General features: G+C 40.8%; 1 protein-coding gene across 10 annotated transcripts in view; it reads left to right on the forward strand.

Annotated features, from left to right (window-relative positions):
- Robo1 (roundabout guidance receptor 1) overlaps positions 1-17107 on the forward strand; it is a 740168-nt gene that overhangs the window by 381171 nt on the left and 341890 nt on the right. The window lies entirely within an intron of this gene.

A 17107-nucleotide genomic window follows, 5' to 3' on the forward strand; every position in this document is an offset into this window, starting at 1 on the left:
ATTACTTTGCGGGGGGGGGGTAACAAAAACAAAAATTGGTTTTTGTTTGTTTTAAGAATTTCTATTTTCTGCTTGATAATAGTTTTAAATGAGCGAAAACTGAAATGTCTATTCAGGTCCTTTGTATGGAAGAAAGTACTGGAAAAAGGTCCTGATCACAGTTAGCTAGAGCTTGTTATAGAGAAATTGGACACCAGTGTAGCCAAACTTTCAGATAGTTTTCAGAGAAGTCATAAGCCCTTTTAGTAAATTCTCCCAAGTGATAAGTGGCATAGTCCTGTCTAAATTAATGATGACGTCACAACAGTGGAGGTTGTCAGAACCAGTACGGGTCCACTGCCCACCATTTTTGTGGCTCCAGTGTTAAGCTGTCGGTTCCACACAGGACAGACCTAGTCTTGAAGCTTGTCCCTGCTGGGCTTGAGTTGTTAGAGGGTCTACCTTCCTGGTCTTTGCCTTTCTCATTGCATCATAGCTAGTTAGATGGTTACTTGAATGGCTTATTGATTTAACCTAAAGCTTCTGCCTTTATTGGGCTCTGTTTACACTTTACAAATTGTGTTTGTGGAGTGAGGCAGAGTCATTATCAGTTGTCCTGTTTGTGTTGACTCTTTTGTCTTAGAGCAAACAAACAAAGAACACAAAACCCCAAGAGCTTGATGAGCTCAGAGCTGCCCCCCCCCCCTGCAACCCTGCTCCCCTTGAACTGAGCAAACACCTCTGGTCTTGACTGAGTGGAGAGGTGATCAACACAGGTCTGATAGTTGACATACCTCACTGCGTTGCACTGAATTACAGGCTAAGAAAGAAAATACATTAAGGAAGACAGAAGAAAGAAAAGTAGGGAAAATCGAGGCTGGGGCAAGAGGGGGAAAAAGCGGCGTCCTTGCAGGAATTTATTGCAAGTCCTATCTTAGATCCTGGCTCCTCTTCCTTTTGTTGTTTGTTTACAGATCATTAGCTAGTTGACAGAAATATTATCATGGGCAAAGCTTAATCGAAGAAAGGGTCAGGAATCAGTTCCCATCGAATATTAACCAGAAATGAAAATGAAGCACCCCTGAAATAACTTGTCAGTGAACGTGTGATTTAATTTGTGAGGTATTGATTTATACCTGGTTTTGAAGACTATATCTAACATTTCTGTGAGGAATCTTGTGCATAATTCATAAAGGTTCCTCGAATAACATTTGGAGGATCTCGTTAAGCACTGTAGATGCTATAATTTGCTCGGGTGGTCTAGATATATCACAAAACTACATACATGAGGAAAGATGCTTGCATTATTATTACTATTTGCCTACTCTCCCAATCATACCTAGGTTATTTCTTGGTAGATGTAAGTAAATTCTTTCTATGTACAGACTTTTTTTTCTAATTTCATTTTGTTTCGCTGCCAAGCTCATGGAATGGCTTTTTTGTGTGTCTGCACAGCTCTCCGTGAGGGAATAATATGGCAGGGTCCCATCGGGGGTCATTAGGAGCATTACTCATGTAAGACATCTATCAGGGCAGCTCTCCTCATGCTAAATTCGAGAGCTGCGGCTCAGGAATAATATGAGATGCTCACAGGCACGAGGCAGAGAATCGCATCTGAGTGGGAGAAGGTCAAGGCCCGGGCAGGGAAGAGGTCAGAAGCAGTCATGTGCCCTGAGCAAGAAGAACAGATGCATTGGAGGCTGGAAGCCGTCACCGGCATTTCATTGTCCACAGGAGGCATGTTTAAAGATGAGCGTTATCCGATGATGCTTTGACAAAATAGCCTGCCAAGAATAAGGGACTCTTCATCACACGAAAGGGTGGCTGCTGCGAGATATCCACTTTTCTTTGGAAATTATTTCTGTAGTTAAATTGTCTCGGTCTTGCTGATCCTTATCAGCTCTTGGGACCATACCTCCGTGTCTTCCAATTCCTTATATATAAATGCTTCTTTCTTTGTGACCAAAGACATCCTAGCTTTGTCTCTCTTCTTAGGGGACTATCCCTGTGTTTGTATAGGCATTGTTGATGAACAGATAGAGCAGGCCTGCTTACTTAGGGAAACCACCTGGGTCTCTTGGATACCCCTCTTCCCAACCTGGCCTTTCTGAAAGCTGCCTCCTGTATCTGCTGGTGCTCTGCCTAGACCCTTGGATGTGGATTCTCTTTCTTCAGGTTTTCCAGCACAGTTCCCTGTAAACGGGGCATTTAGCCTCTGGTTCTCCATGATATGCTGCCTACTCCATCTCCTGAGTGCTGAGTGGATGGGCTTATGTTTCTCTAACAGCCTATACAGAACTCCCTTGGCCTGCATGCCTCATGCCTGCTTCTACACACTGCCTTTCGATCTCCTGCCAGCCTTGGAGGGTCTATGATTAATTAATCAGTTATATGGAATGCATGGGCCAGTCTGTGAGTTAAAAGGTGACATGAATACAGCTGTGTTATAAGGGTTGGTTTGTTTGTTTTTGCTGTGGTGGGAGTTATAGACGTGATAAATATTTATTTATTTTATCTAATGACTTGCTTATCTGAGTCAGGATTTCAGTATGTAGCCCTTGTTGGCCCTATATTTGCTCTGTAGACCAGGCTGACCCAGCTAGACCTCAGAGAGACCTGCTTGCCTCTGCCTGCCAGGTGCTAGGGTTAAAGATGTGTGCAACCAAACCCATTTTAGAAATAAAAAAAGGAAACATTGAAAGGCAATGCCAGGATGATAGAATGTAGCAAAATTTTATCGCAGTGTTAAAAACAAGCAAAACAGTTGTGTGTCAACTTGACACAGCTGGAGTTATCACAGAGAAAGGAGCTTCACTTGGGGAAATGCCTCCACGAGATCCAGCTGTAAGGCATTTTCTCAATTAGTGATCAAGGGGGCGGTCCCCTTGTGTGTGGTGCCATCCCTGGGCTGGTAGTCTTGGGTTCTATAAGAGAACAGGCTGAGCAAGCCAGAGGAAGTGAGCAAGTAAGGAACATCCCTCCATGGCCTCTGCATCAGCTCCTGCTTCCTGACCTGCTTGAGTTCCAGTCCTGACTTCCTTGGTGATCAACAGCAGTATGGAAGTGTAAGCTGAATAAACCCTTTCCTCCCCCCCAAACAAACAAACAAACAAACAAGCAAGCAAAACAGCCTTAAGACAGCATTGGGGTAGAAATATGCCAAATACAGAAGTCATGTACAAACGGGAGCAGGTAGCAGGGTTGGGTCTTACGAAAGAGATTAATAGGACTATGGACTCATCCTCACTAGCTTCAAGTTGTTGAATTTTTCTATGATGTATTTCTGTGGCCTCGCAGTGGGATAGTGAGAAGGAGCCGCTTTGACTACTGGCGGCTGAATGGCTCTCCCCCACCAGGGCCGTGGGCAAGTTGTTCCTCATCCGTGAAAAGCAAGCATCGAATTGGTTGATGTTTACATTGTTTCTAGAGTTCAGGTTTGTAGTTTTTTGGCCCAGAGGCAATCCACAAAACGAACTTCTCTTTCCCTGGGTGTTTTCTTGGGGTGATTTGAAAAGAGCAGGATGTAAAGGTGAGATTTACTGCCCACTGGTGAGTAGTCACGGCTCCTCCAACAGATTTCATCACGTTTCTCTTTCCTTATCAGTAAGATGGAGGTAAGAAGGGGGCTACTTGATTTAAAAAAAAAAAAAAAAATCTATGCAAATTAAATAAATTAGCATCTCTGAGAGACAATTCCAGGTTCATTTGACGGCTCAGAGACAGATCCATTCCTGGGCAGACGGCCATGCCAACGTGATAGCCATTTCTATCCGAATAATGAAAATATAATATTGTTTATACCTAGTAAAAAATGCCAGCAATTAAAGACTGTATCAGGTTTCCTTTCTACCCCACCTCCAATTTTTAAAAAAAAATGTTAATGATTCTAAGAGGATTAAGAGATTTGCAATTTACTGTGAATTATTTTAATCAGATTAAGACTCCTCATTTATTTGGAACGCAGCTTTTTTCAGTGTGGGGGAGTTGGGGGAGGGGGTGTCTTCCTTTCTGCCTTAGGATTTGGGACAAGCCATGGTAGTTGTCTGTAAATAAACGGGGTGATTCACTTGTTGACTGAGTCATTCTCACCTTTTGTGTCAGGCAGTCTGTTGTATTGGTCCTATCACTAGCCAACTGGGTAAGCTTGACTATACTACTTAACTTTTCTAACCCTTGTTTTCTTATCTGTCAGCTGGGAGACATACAAAAGCTAAGGTAAAGTGCTTTCTCCATTAGAGCACAGTCAATAATTAGCCACACTTTCAGTTCAAAAATAGATATCAGAATGATTTCCTAGAGTCCTAACATTAAGATATTGGAGCCTAATGTAGTAGGATATGTTTTATTTTAGTAAGATATGGTCATATCATATGTCTATTAATGAGAGCAGTTGTAAATTATGCTATTACTAGACTATTCAATGATGGTAGATTGTCCATTCAGATAAGCAGAGCAACTGGATGTTTTGTCGATTTGTTTAAGTGGAGGGTGTGGCCTGTCTTTGTCACCAGCATCCTAACTTTGGCCACTGAGTTATAGTGCAGCCCACCCTGTGTACAAATTTTCTCTCCAAACTTTAATATACATATGTCCAATAGTTCCTGTTTCATCTTATACTTTTGTATGAATGTGTTTTTCCAGGAAAGCATCAGGACACTGAAGCAGCTTTCCCTGCACAGTCGTTAAGTCGTATCTGCTAACAGTCACCTGAGATATGATTTAAGAGGGGAGAGAAAAATGACAGATTTTTAATTTCATGGCCAAGCTAGAATCTTGTTTGAGAATGCTGTTGCTGGTCTGTTTGGGATGCAGTCTCCAGTGCCTTCTTGGGGTTTGCTTCTCCTGTGCCTGTGCTATGGTTTTTCCATGAGTGTTCATGGTTATGCTCTCAAGGAAGCTTTCTCTGACTCCCCCGGATCCCAGACCCTCCCAATGATACCAATGAACATCCACAGACCAACTGATGGTTTCAATGCTCCTCATGAATGCTCCTGTTTGGAACAGAGAACCAATTCGGGAATGGAGAGATGGCTCAGCCGTGCAGAGCACTTTCTGCTCTATCTCATGGACCAGGGTTCAATTCTCATCACCCACATAGCAGCTCACAACCGTCTGTAACATCGGTTCCAAGGGATCCAACACCCTCACCCAGATATATATGCAGGCAAAACAATGGAACACAGAAAAAAATTAAAAATAAATAAATCATTTAAAAAATAGAAAAACAATGCATTCTTCACTACTTCGAATCAAACAGAGTAAGCCTATATTCAATGATAATTTAATGATCCTTGATAGTAACATGTTTATCCTAAATGTGATAGGAAAGAACTCATAGTGTTTGTCTGGGTTTGCTTGAATCTAAGGAGGCATATGTTCTAGTTTCTTTTAAGGACCTACAGTGTTGGGTCCTATTGAAGTTATAGAAACATGTAGAGTTTGAGCACTGCAAGTTACTTTTAAAGTTCCTTGAAATGCCTGCTTGGTAGTTTACTAAAACTGACTTCTGAGTTGAATGAGGCACTTTTAAAATACTTTCTTCATTAAAAATGCTGTTGTAAAATGTATTTAATTTAGTGTGTGTGCACAAGCATGCGATGGCAATCATATGTGCAGAACCCAGACAACTTTATGGCATTAGTGTCTGCTTTGACTTTTCCGTGCACTGTAGGGTCAGACTGCTCTAGAGTGCACACTTCCTATGCAGAGCCATCTCTCCAGCCCTTGAAATTCCTATTTTAGAATTCTTTAGAATAGTTACCATTCAAAACTGCTTTCTCACCAGACACCTGTTCTAGCTAAGAACTGTTGAGGCTTTGGTACAATAGAGGCAAATTTAGCTATTGTTACAACACTCAAGCTTCATGTTTTCTTACTTGATACAGGAGGGAGGTATATGAATCATTAGAATGTGTGTATGTGTGTGCAAGCACACACATACATATGCCCACAATAAATATAAATGTTAAAAGAGAAAATATACGTCTTTTCAAGGAAGAGGAGCACACAGACAAATAATACTGGAAAATAGTGTCCCTCTTTTGTCTCCCAGTTACCCATAAGAATAAACAAAAGAAGCATATGAAAGCACACAGAAAAGAAATTGTGTTGGTGGGAAAATCGGAAGCCACTTGGGATTGTGGTAGTCATCTCCTAACCTGTTCCACACTCTCAGCCTCATCAACAATAGATTGAAAGATTTGGAAAAAAATCTCCCCCCCCCCCACCCCACAGGCAGGCTTATTTTCGCTATCGCTATTTCTAAAATAAAATAATGTGACCACTCTTTAAATTGTACTCGGGAGTACACATCATCCAGAGAATTTAAAACATGACGAAGGATGCTGGAGGCCACATACAGTATGCTTTCAATATTTATATTAAAAGCAACTTTGCACATCTTTGGGTTGAGGTATCCTAGGAGGTCCTGCAGCCAAATTCCTTCTGGTCTTGAGGGATGAATATAGTTAACAGATCTGGTGCCTATGAAAATATTTCTCACCAAAACAGTGGGCAGAATATGAGGGGTTTCTTGCTCCAAGTTAACCAGACTGAATTTCACTATGTGGTGAAGGAAAAACATTATGTTCTTAGTTTTTAGATAGGGAAGATAATGTTTGTTTGAGTGGGCTAGAAAGATTTCCCAGCCACTAGGCTGGTTAAGACTATTCAAATAATGAAGGGGAAAGGAGAGTAGAGACCAGCAGAGATGTAGCAGCGAGGAAAGATAAAGACTTCTGGTTGGTCAAATGAAGAGATGGAGCTTCAGTGGAATTTGTGTGAGAGGAAGGGATTTGAGGAGACTCTCTGAGTAGGAGTTCTGGACCACAGGAGGGCCTGGGTGTGCAGAGAGAGCCCTGGGGATTGTACCCGCCCTACAGGAAACCTAAAGCCTAAAACACTAGGGGGAAAGAACCAGAAGTGTAAGGGAATCATTGATGCAGACCTGTGGCTTTGGGAGAAACCTGAATTAAGCACTAAGAGAAGCTTCTCTAATGAGAAGCTTGGGAGGGAGGAAAGGAAGCTAACAGGGCTTGACTCCAGCCAGCTCTTCCTGCTTCCTCTGGTGGCCACTGTTATTTCTGTCTGAATCACTGTAGTGTTAGTCTGGACATAAGATGAGAGGTCTTGTTAAAGGAGAGAAAATGAAAGGAAACAGGTATCTCTGAGTCCGTTTTAGTTGCATCCCCTTAGATTTTGAGCAAGTTTGCTCTTTGGTGAGTCTTTTGCCATTTCAGTGAAGTACAAAAAAAGTCTGGTGTAGTACTCTTTCAGGCAGAAATCCCCCCAGTGTCTGTCCATCTGCCAGGATCTGTTACCCATCCAGTTGCGGTGGCTATTCTCTTACTACAACCATACAGAAGCATTCCGGCTGCTCTTCAGGCTTAGTCTTCTGTAATGCTGTTTCTTCCTCTTGCTTCTGTGCCTAACCCTTACTCAGCACATATGAGGCACGTTAGGTTAGTCTTCATCTACAGGAACACATTTGTCTCTCATGCCCTGGATCAAATATATATATATATATATATATATATATATATATATATATATATATATATTATATAATATATATCTTAGATTATATACATACATATATATCTTAGAATGTATATATATATATATATATATATATCTTAGATATAGCAACTCATTATTAAACAGTGATCATAAGGAACTAATTTAGAATTATCTCTGACCAACCACAAAATAGAAATGAGAGTACTGTTCCTTCTTTAAGCAAAGTTTGCATGAGGGAGGAGAGGACCTTATCGGGATTTGTTAAGCATGGCCCTGATGATGCTTTGAACTTGGTGAATCTTTGTGGAGCTGCCTATGCTCTGAGGGCTGCTCAGCAGCTTCCTCAGCCTGCATCGCAGCCTCAGTGGTGACAGGCAGGCATGTTATTGTCAACCTCTTTAAAGGTAACACACACACACACACACACACACACACATATAATTATAAATAATTATATATAAGTCTATATATTATATAATTATAATACATGCACATATAGTATACATACATTATACATGCACATATACACATACATATATACATATATGTTATATATAATGTTATACAATATAACACAAATACATGCATGTCATGGGTATATACATGTACAGGTATATTTTTCTGTGCTCTTCCAAAACAAAACAAAAGAACCCTAGTGTATGTGTGACAATCATAATTATCCTGCCATGAGACTTTTTATTTTATAAAGACACTCAAAAATTGGGGATAAGGACCAGGCCCAGTGGTACAGGCCTTCACTCCCAGCTCTCTGGACACAGAGTCAGTTAGATTTCTCTCAGTTTGAGGCCCAGAAACACCTTTGTCTTTGGTGTCTTCTAGTCTCTCTCCCCGGTTAGTCTACACTGTAGGCTCTGGGCTAACCAGGGTTATGGCCAGGTGGCAGTGGCAATCTGTCTTTAAAAAATCCTCTAGGAGGATGCTTTGTATGAGCAAGATGATAAGCACTGAAGGAGCGACTGCAGGAGGAACCAAGGCTGCAGCGGCATCAGGGGCGTGGAGAAAGAAGAGTCCTAGGCTCTGTGCACTGCACAATCACAGGTCATCCTGGGCCAGCAGGAGGGAGCACCTCCTGGAGCACAGGCCCCGCTGGTGAGAAGAACCAGGCCCCCTTGGATTTGGGTGATGTAGCAGACCTGATGGAAAGATTTTGGTTATACTTTGAAGGTAGAAATCTGGGACCTCATGGGTTTGCCCTGTGTGGGGAGTCATGGTAGTTAAGGGAAGGGAAGAATATCATTAATTACTCCACTTTGATTCGGGTCTTTCTTTGTTCTGGGACAGATGGAATTTGTTAGAATTAATTTATGTCAGTACTAAAAGTATAAAGTGAGCTGCATCAGCTAACAGAGCAGACACTTCTGGCCTTGTGTGTACAACAGCCATTATTTTCCATCTGGCTGTCTAAACAAATGCCATATGAAAAGTGTCCTGGTAGGGTTGAATGTATGGATTCATGTCCGTGAGGTATTTATAAACACACCATGCGAATTCTTGCCCCCCTCTCGCATTTTAATGGCTTCACATTAAATGGTAGGGTCATTATACTTTTCTCTGAGACAGTGAAGGGTGATTAACTCCGTCTGGGTTCAACCAGTGTAATTTTAGAGGCTACAAATATTGTTACAAGTCAGGTTAAGGTTTAAAGGTGAGAGCATAGTGAAGCTTGACTGAACGACTTTTACAGCATCTAGTTACTGTACACAAACAAAGACACTCTTGTTTTCTTTCCATTATGAATACAGAGGACAAATGACTAGCTTGTTATAGAGAGGAAAAAATGTGAAAATTAGCTTGAGCTACAATAAACTTCATGCTGGGTGAGCCCATTTACTCAGTATCTCAAATGGAACGTTCTTTTCAAAGCCCTGTTTAACGCTGCTGAGCAGATTTAGAAACTTTAGAGCCGCAAATGCCATGCCCTCTGTTGAGATAAGAGCAACCCAGCCAATGGCATCAACAGATCTACCACCTTTTACATAGAGAAGCCAATTTACCTCAATAAAACATACTCACACACTCTTCAGGGGAAATTGCCTTTTCTCTCTCCATTGAGTGTTTGTGATAGATCCAGCTCCCTCCCCAAATGCTTGCCATGCATGCTGTTTTCCTGCTAAGTACTTGGGTAATTTGATATATTCTTTTCCTTTTCCCTGGTTGGCTTCAAACCTTGGAGACTGGATCTCAGCCAAGAAATGGAGTTTGAAGCATTAAGGTTGCTTATGACCAAGGTATACATAGGAATGAAAGACTAAATCAATCTCTCTCTCTCTCTCTCTCTCTCTCTCTCTCTCTCTCTCTCTCTCTCTCTCTGTGTGTGTGTGTGTGTGTGTGTGTGTGTGTGTGTGTGTGCGCGCGCGCCACAGGTTGATGTCTAATGTCCTTCTGAATGTTCTCTTACTCTCTTACTAATAACAGGCCTTCTCACTTGAACACAGAATTTGATGACTGTGGTAGTCCGGATAGCCAGCATGCTCTGGGGATTCCCTGTCTTTGCCACAGAGTGCTAGGTTACAACTGGGACACCAAACTTGCCTATTATTTACATGATTTCTGGGGATCCAAATACTGGCCCACACACTTATGGACCAAGTACTATACCCATCTCCCCAGCCCCAAAGCTTCCTTATAAAGTTGAGTTTATCATCTACATTGATCTTAAAAACAAATGAGAAAGAAAGTCTGTTTCTGTCTAGACTAAGTTTACTTAAATGACTAGACTTTTTGAAGTGAGTTATGTAAACAGAATTAGAATTCAACATTCTAATCATTAAAAAATTCTTACTATCTAACAAACTCTACATTCATTTCTTCTTTAACATTATATCTTCATTTTCCAGATGGCGTTCCTTTAATTGAATTGTGACCCTAATAGAACAAGATTTGGTGGGGAAGCATCATTTTGGTTTAGCGGATTTTGATGTAAACTTTAAAGATTTTAGGAAACAATTTGCTTTCCCTGAGGTAGAATAGATGTGGGTGATGATTTGGAGCCCCATCCCAAGGGGAAAAACAAACAAACCTCCCCAAAACAAATAAAGCCCACCAACCCTCAGAGGACCTGCAGTGACATTCAAAGTAAATAACTCTCATTTGGGTGAACAGATCCTTTAAACACTGCAGGCTGTTCTGACATCTCTCCAGAAGCAGAGGTTGGAGATGGGCTGAGTAAATTAAGTTCCAAGGTCAGGGCGGAAATGCAAAGGTCAAGGCTTTGCACTTAGCCCTGTGTCAGCATCGCCATGCCCTAATAAGTCTAGAAACTGACTTGGCCGTGCTCAGCTACAAATAAAATAAATACATTGCACCCCTGTCACAGCTTCAATGAAATGATGTGTAAGTGCAAGCCTCAGGTCCTTGGCATTGCTGCCCAAATCAACCTGACATTCAAGAAGTTTCAAACTCTGAGAAGAAAAATGTGTTTTTTTTTGTTCATGCTGTTTATTTAGGATGCTAGTGTGGTTATTACATCTTTCTTTTCTTTAGAAGGATTTTGTGTGCATGTGTGCGCATGCACACAGGTCCCTCTCCACACACCTCTGGGAACTGTGATCTTTGCATCCCCCTCTACTAGACTGTTGCGGAACACGTGGGTGTTGGGTGTTTGCTTTTGAACTGTGTGCCTGGCCTTCAGTTTTCTTGGGTTCAGGGTTTGCTCACTTGGGTGGGTAGGGCTGGGGGAGGGGGTCCGATAGCCACAAGGATGGTAGAGGAATTGAACAAAGTTCTTGTTCAGGATTGTGAAAGACTGAGGTTCAATACACATAGCTTTTCTGGCAGTCTGGCAAACTAGAGAGACATGTGCACTGTCACCTCCTTGCAAGTCTTGGCATGCACACCAGACCTCATTGTGGCTTTTGTTCCTGGTAAAATAGACAAATCTGATTTACTTCAGAAATTTCCTTGAACAAGACTTTGGTTGCTCTGGAAACCCTGGAAGGACACAAAGGTGCTTGGATTGCTTGTCTTAGGCGGGGAGATCTTCTCCTGTGATCACATTGTTATTTGAAGGCCTTGGCTAAGGCTGCCTGAGTCACTTGTGTCTGTCCTAGTCTTGACTTTAGTGCTTGAAAGGCTGTTAGCCCAGACTGCAATTCCAAGGGTCCTGATGTTTGGTTTAATGGCTGCTATGGAGTCCTCAGTGTTGTGACATCGTAGTAAACCCTTCCTTACTCTGCTTTGAGCAGTAAACCAATGTATTATGTTATAAGTGTAGACATCCATCCAAGACAGAGCCTTGTTGTATGTTTAAGCGATTATGAAAATTTTGTACTTGATGGAACATTTTGTCTGGTTCAAGAGGAGTCCTTCCCGTTCGTCTAATATGACTATAAAGAAAAATGAAACCTCTGGAGTAATGAATGGGCTGGGAAATGATATGTAGAGATTGGCTTAGCTAGACTAGCTTAGCTTGATTGCAGGAAAGGATCACTTCCATATGAAACATGTTAGGGGAAGGCAGACACCAGAAAGCTATGAGAAACGCTAGGAAGATACCCTGCCCACCATTTTCTAAATCAAATATATTCAATTTTAACCCTTAGAGCGAACATTACTCAGATAATTCTACCATTGTCTTTGAGTCTGGAATATTTTCTTGGGAAGTGTGTTGCAATTTTCATTTTTCATCTTAGCAATTTTTTTTTTTTTAGTTTCATGGACATGATTTTGTTTTATCAATGTTTTATTTTTATTTATTTCAGCTCATAATATTTTGGATATTATGACTATACCAAAGTTAGATGTGGTTACATCCTGTTAGCCCTATTGTAAATTAAAAACATTCTAAGTAGAAACTGCAGTCCATCTACTTAATCTAGTGCATTGTAACATTGTTCTTGCTTGCTCTCAGGATTGCTTGGAGGACTTGTGTTCCTGTTCTCTGTTGTTGGTCAGCATTTGAGTTTCATACTGGGTATCACAGGCCTAAGAAAAGATAAAAATTCAGAACATTATATCTAGCAGACGCCTCATGGTTTTCTATCACAGTTGAGTCATTGTAAGTCAGGGACTCTCTACATCTTCCTAATTATTTATTTATTTATCAGTGTTCTTTTTCCTGATTTTTTTTTTTTTTTTCTAGGATGCTCAAACTTGCTCCATTTCTTCTGGTGTCAGTTTGCGGTTTGTTCAAGTTGGTCCTTTCCATTCTATCCTGTGACTTTTTCCTTCACGGATCTGTTAATCCTGGAGGAAAATGTGTATAAGTCCTCACTCACCGAGTGACAATCCGTTCCTCTGTAGAATTCCCATTAGGAGTTCTCTGTTAGATAAACAAATGAGGCAAGTTGGTGTTTGGATTAGTAAAGTAGCTAGGCAGCCAACTGTTGGGCTGCGGGATCGCTCCAGTGAGAAAATGAAGCTCTCCTAAGACTCACCTGCCAGTTTGTTTAAATTCTGGGAAAGGGTCAGCTGCTTGGTTGGTGGTAAATCCCAGCCGCCCGAGTTTGCATGCTTTGAGGGAAGACTTGACAAGTAAAAATAAGTGCCTTTCCACAGGCCTTCAATTAATCTCCTCTCAGTTTCTTTTCACATCCATCTTCCAGATATCCTGTTGACTTTGGATCTTGATTTCTAAGGCTGCGTCCGTGGGCTTCTGTCTCTTCCAATGCTTCTTCTTAGTGGGCTACAACCTGTACCTCAGCTTAGCTCATGAACAGGTTTCTCCTCCTTGTTCTTTCCTCCAGAAACCTAATGATATCTTCTGTTCATCCGTGGTACCCACCTCAAGCTCGCAATTGTGGTTTTCTCTTTCTAAAGGACAATGGTTATTCCCTTTGAGCTTCCATTTCAGTAACTTCTTTCTAAAGGAGCTTAATTCCATATCCTAACCAATTGCTAATATTATGTATAATTTTGTTAATATTAATATATCTACATGTGGATTATAACTTATACTGACTGACATGACTGTAATAGCAAGTTAATATACATTTTTATTAGTGATCGAGGAGACAGACTCTTTAGTAGGAAAAAAAAATTCTCTTTTAAAGGCAATTAAAATTTAAATTGTATTTTATTATTTATTCATTTTTTAAAATGTGTCTTGTGCATATGTGTGTGCATATATGCATGTGTGGCAAAGTGTATAGGTGGCAAGGTGCTTGCTTGTGTGAAGGTCAAAGGACAATTTGGGGGAGTTGGTTCTCTCCTGCCAACTGGGTGGGTCCTGAGAATCAAACTCAGGGTTTAGTCTTGAAGGAAAGTGATTTTACCTTCTGACCCAACTTGCTAGGCCTAAAAAAAGCAACTTAAACTGTACTTATTTCAACACTATATTTAATGTTTATACTTCCCATGAGCATAGAATTTGTAAATAATCATTCAATAAGTGTGATAAAAATATATTATTATTTCTTTGCTCTGTGTGATAGCATGCCTAACTCCTTTTGACTTTGACTTATCAATGTACTATGGAAATTGACCTATATGCCAAATTCTGCTTGAGATTCAATCATGCTTATCTGTATATGGAATTGTGGTAGAGAACCATGTTCAAGGTATATATTACCAAATAACAAAGACTGAACGGGTGAGTTTTAAGGTGAGAAATAATCTAGTGTATTAAATAACAATACATATTACTTAGCTGGGAAGAAAGACTAATGTTGGCAGGTAATTCTTTTATTCCCTTATTCTTCTGTGAGAGCTATTGCTGTCATGAATCACTAAGGAGGCATAAAAATGTTTAGCCAACCAACACATGCCTTGCTTTTATGCCCATTGTAGATTGACTTTCTCTAGTTTCTCTTAGGGCTCTGCTAAATTATTTATTGTATCTAGTTGCATTTCAACCACTTGGAAAACAGTAATTTGTATGTTAAATTTAAACAATGGTCCCACCAAAGTGTCTGTTTCTTTTTTCAAGGCTACATTTTTTTTTTAAGTGAATTAGGGGATAATCGACAGTAAGGATTAATTTATTCACCAGAAGGTGGACACGGGGCAGCTGTTTCTGTTTCTATAGCCCCTGAGGCTGCTGGAACTCAGAGTTACGTGCTAAAGCAGACAGGGCCATTTTCTTCCTCAAGAAAAAGCTTTACTTCTCTGTTAGAAAGAATTAATGTCTTACTTTTGAAGCTGGGATCCATTCTTTTTGTATATGATAAATAATAGATGTTACATTCCTCATAATTCAAATTCTGTGAGGTAGGGACCCTGCAGATTTCTTTCCCAAAAGCCAGAAAACTCCACAGCTACCCTTTTGTATTGTGTTTCAATCATTTTTTGTTTGCAAAACAGTTACTTGAAAATTATCATGAAATATAATGTCCAGCTTTAAAACCCAAAAGGAAGAGAAAAGAATAAACCAGCAATCCAGCAATTACAAGACAAAAGGTTTTTGGGTTGGGAATTAATTGAGTGACAGAAATACCGCCCCAAAGGATACAGCTGAACATAGGCCCTTTGCAGTCTAATACATGGAAATACAGCTTTTCTTGTTGAAATCTATCATTGATTATCTTGGACCCAGTTATGTTTCTTGCTTCCAGCAGGTGGGGATAAAAGGTCTCTGGAGATAAATGCAATCCAGTGTGTCCCATAAGAGAAATGCTAGACTGCAGACTTACCTGAGGCTCTAGGATTACAGTGTGAACCTTAGAGGAGAGGACCTTAGGTTGGTTTGTTTGTTTTTCTGCCTTCACAGGTGTTTCAGTTTGGACTAAGTATAGACAGCTTCTCCAAATTAGATCAGATAAAATAGCTTGCTGCCCGTGTAGGGTATACGTACTTCTCTTCGTAAAAAGATGCTTGTTAATTCATAGCTCTGTTTAGTTGCAAGGAAAACTCTGACCAGAGAAATTACAAGGAAAATTTAAGACTTCGATCAGTAAGACATGAGAAACATTGATAAAGAACCAGACATATTTTTCCTCTGGGAAGAAAATAACAGTTATTCATTTACATATTCACAAATTTCCCCCAAGATTTATTTCAATGTCCTTGATGTTCAAGAAGGCAGCAAGCATCGTTTTTTATTTCTTTACCAGACAATGCAGGCATACAGAGTGTGTGGAACACAAGTGTGTGGGGGGGATTCCTTTTTCCTTTTAACCTGGTTACAGTTATATGCCTCTAGTGATTTAAATGGGCTAGCTCTATATTTTGTAATAGATTGGGTTTTAAGGAGCCCCACGAAGGCAAGGTCCAGAAATGGCTGAAATAGTTTTAGTCTCATGACTTCTTGGAAAAGCAAAACAACAACAACAAAAATCCTCCCCCTCTCCAAACATTTATCCAGAGAAAGTCTAACCCCTTACCTTCAGAGGCTACATGATCACCATAAAATGCAATTTTTCTTGATTAGGATATCTTATACTTCATTGCCAGTATAATTCTGTGAGGTGTAGGAGTCCCCTCCACCTGTCGTGACATAGTAGTAGTATTATGTGTTTTGTTGTGGTTATACAAGGCAGTCTAACAGTGCTTAACTTTGCAGTATGTATAGACCCAAGGAGTTATACTAAAGAGAATTGTTTGTGATCATCTTTCCTTCTTATGTCTTCATTCTGCATTTGTGACTAGAAACCACAGGCATTTTTCTCCCTTTCTAGAAATCTCGGGGCACTTTGTCATGTTTTGGGGGAAGAGGTTAACTCTCTGAGAGACTGTAGTGCTTTATTATCAGTAAATGTTTTTACTCTCTAGTGAAAGGTTGGTAAATAGGCACTGTTTATGAACACAAAGAGATAATAAGGGCCCAGACTTTTCCCCTTCAAATGCTTTTTACCTAGGAAAATGCATTGGTGATCTCAGCCATGCTGAACAATAGCTGGGATCACAAAACCACTACTCTTCAATCTGCCTGCCTGGCATAATTAGAGGCTTTGATTCAGGGTAAGACCAAGGGATGTTTAGAATAGGGGCAAGAGCTATTCTCCCTTTACTTCCCATTGTTAAGCCAAGGCTCCATATGTTGAAAAAGGCCGGGACCTCTGCTGAACAAGTAGCTGCCTTAGGTACCTGTTCTGCCCGTGAGAATGTTTCCCCATGACCCGTTTGGAGGAGGCTCCAGTCTAACGGGAGAGCCTGGGTACCAAACTCGTGAGAAGGAAGCATTGTCTGGCTGTGCAGTAAGGGCAAATAGTGCTGAACCATCCCGGTGCCTCCCATTTGATCAGCCTGGGACACGTGAATGAATGGCTGTCATTGAAGACTCTAGGCAGGGTGAATAGTGTATATTACAAAGCGACTGGAGGGACAGGATCTGGACAGCATGGTTGACCGGTTAGCACCCAAAACTCAGAAGGGATGGGCTTGATTCTTTTTTCTTCTCAGAGAACACTGCCATGAAAGCAGAGTCTATGCTGTGCATAATTGTGAGTGACCAAAGCCTGGTGGAATATACCTTCACTCCTTCATTCCATTATTGTAATTAAAGATGGCTGTGGGGCACCAAATGGTGCAGGGATGGCCTGAAATGCTCTCTCTCTGAAGGCCTTTTGTTAAGCTAGCCGACCTCTCCAGTTTGGCTCACAGCGAAAGCGTCATCCCGGTTCTCATTGACTTGGTCCTTTTTGTGAACTCTATCTCTTGATTACCCTCTACAGACTCCTCTTGGGGTTGGAAAGGATGGAGCGCCGTAAGCTGT

This window comes from Mus pahari, chromosome 12 (genome assembly GCF_900095145.1).
Source record: "Mus pahari chromosome 12, PAHARI_EIJ_v1.1, whole genome shotgun sequence".
Classification (NCBI taxonomy): domain Eukaryota; kingdom Metazoa; phylum Chordata; class Mammalia; order Rodentia; family Muridae; genus Mus; species Mus pahari.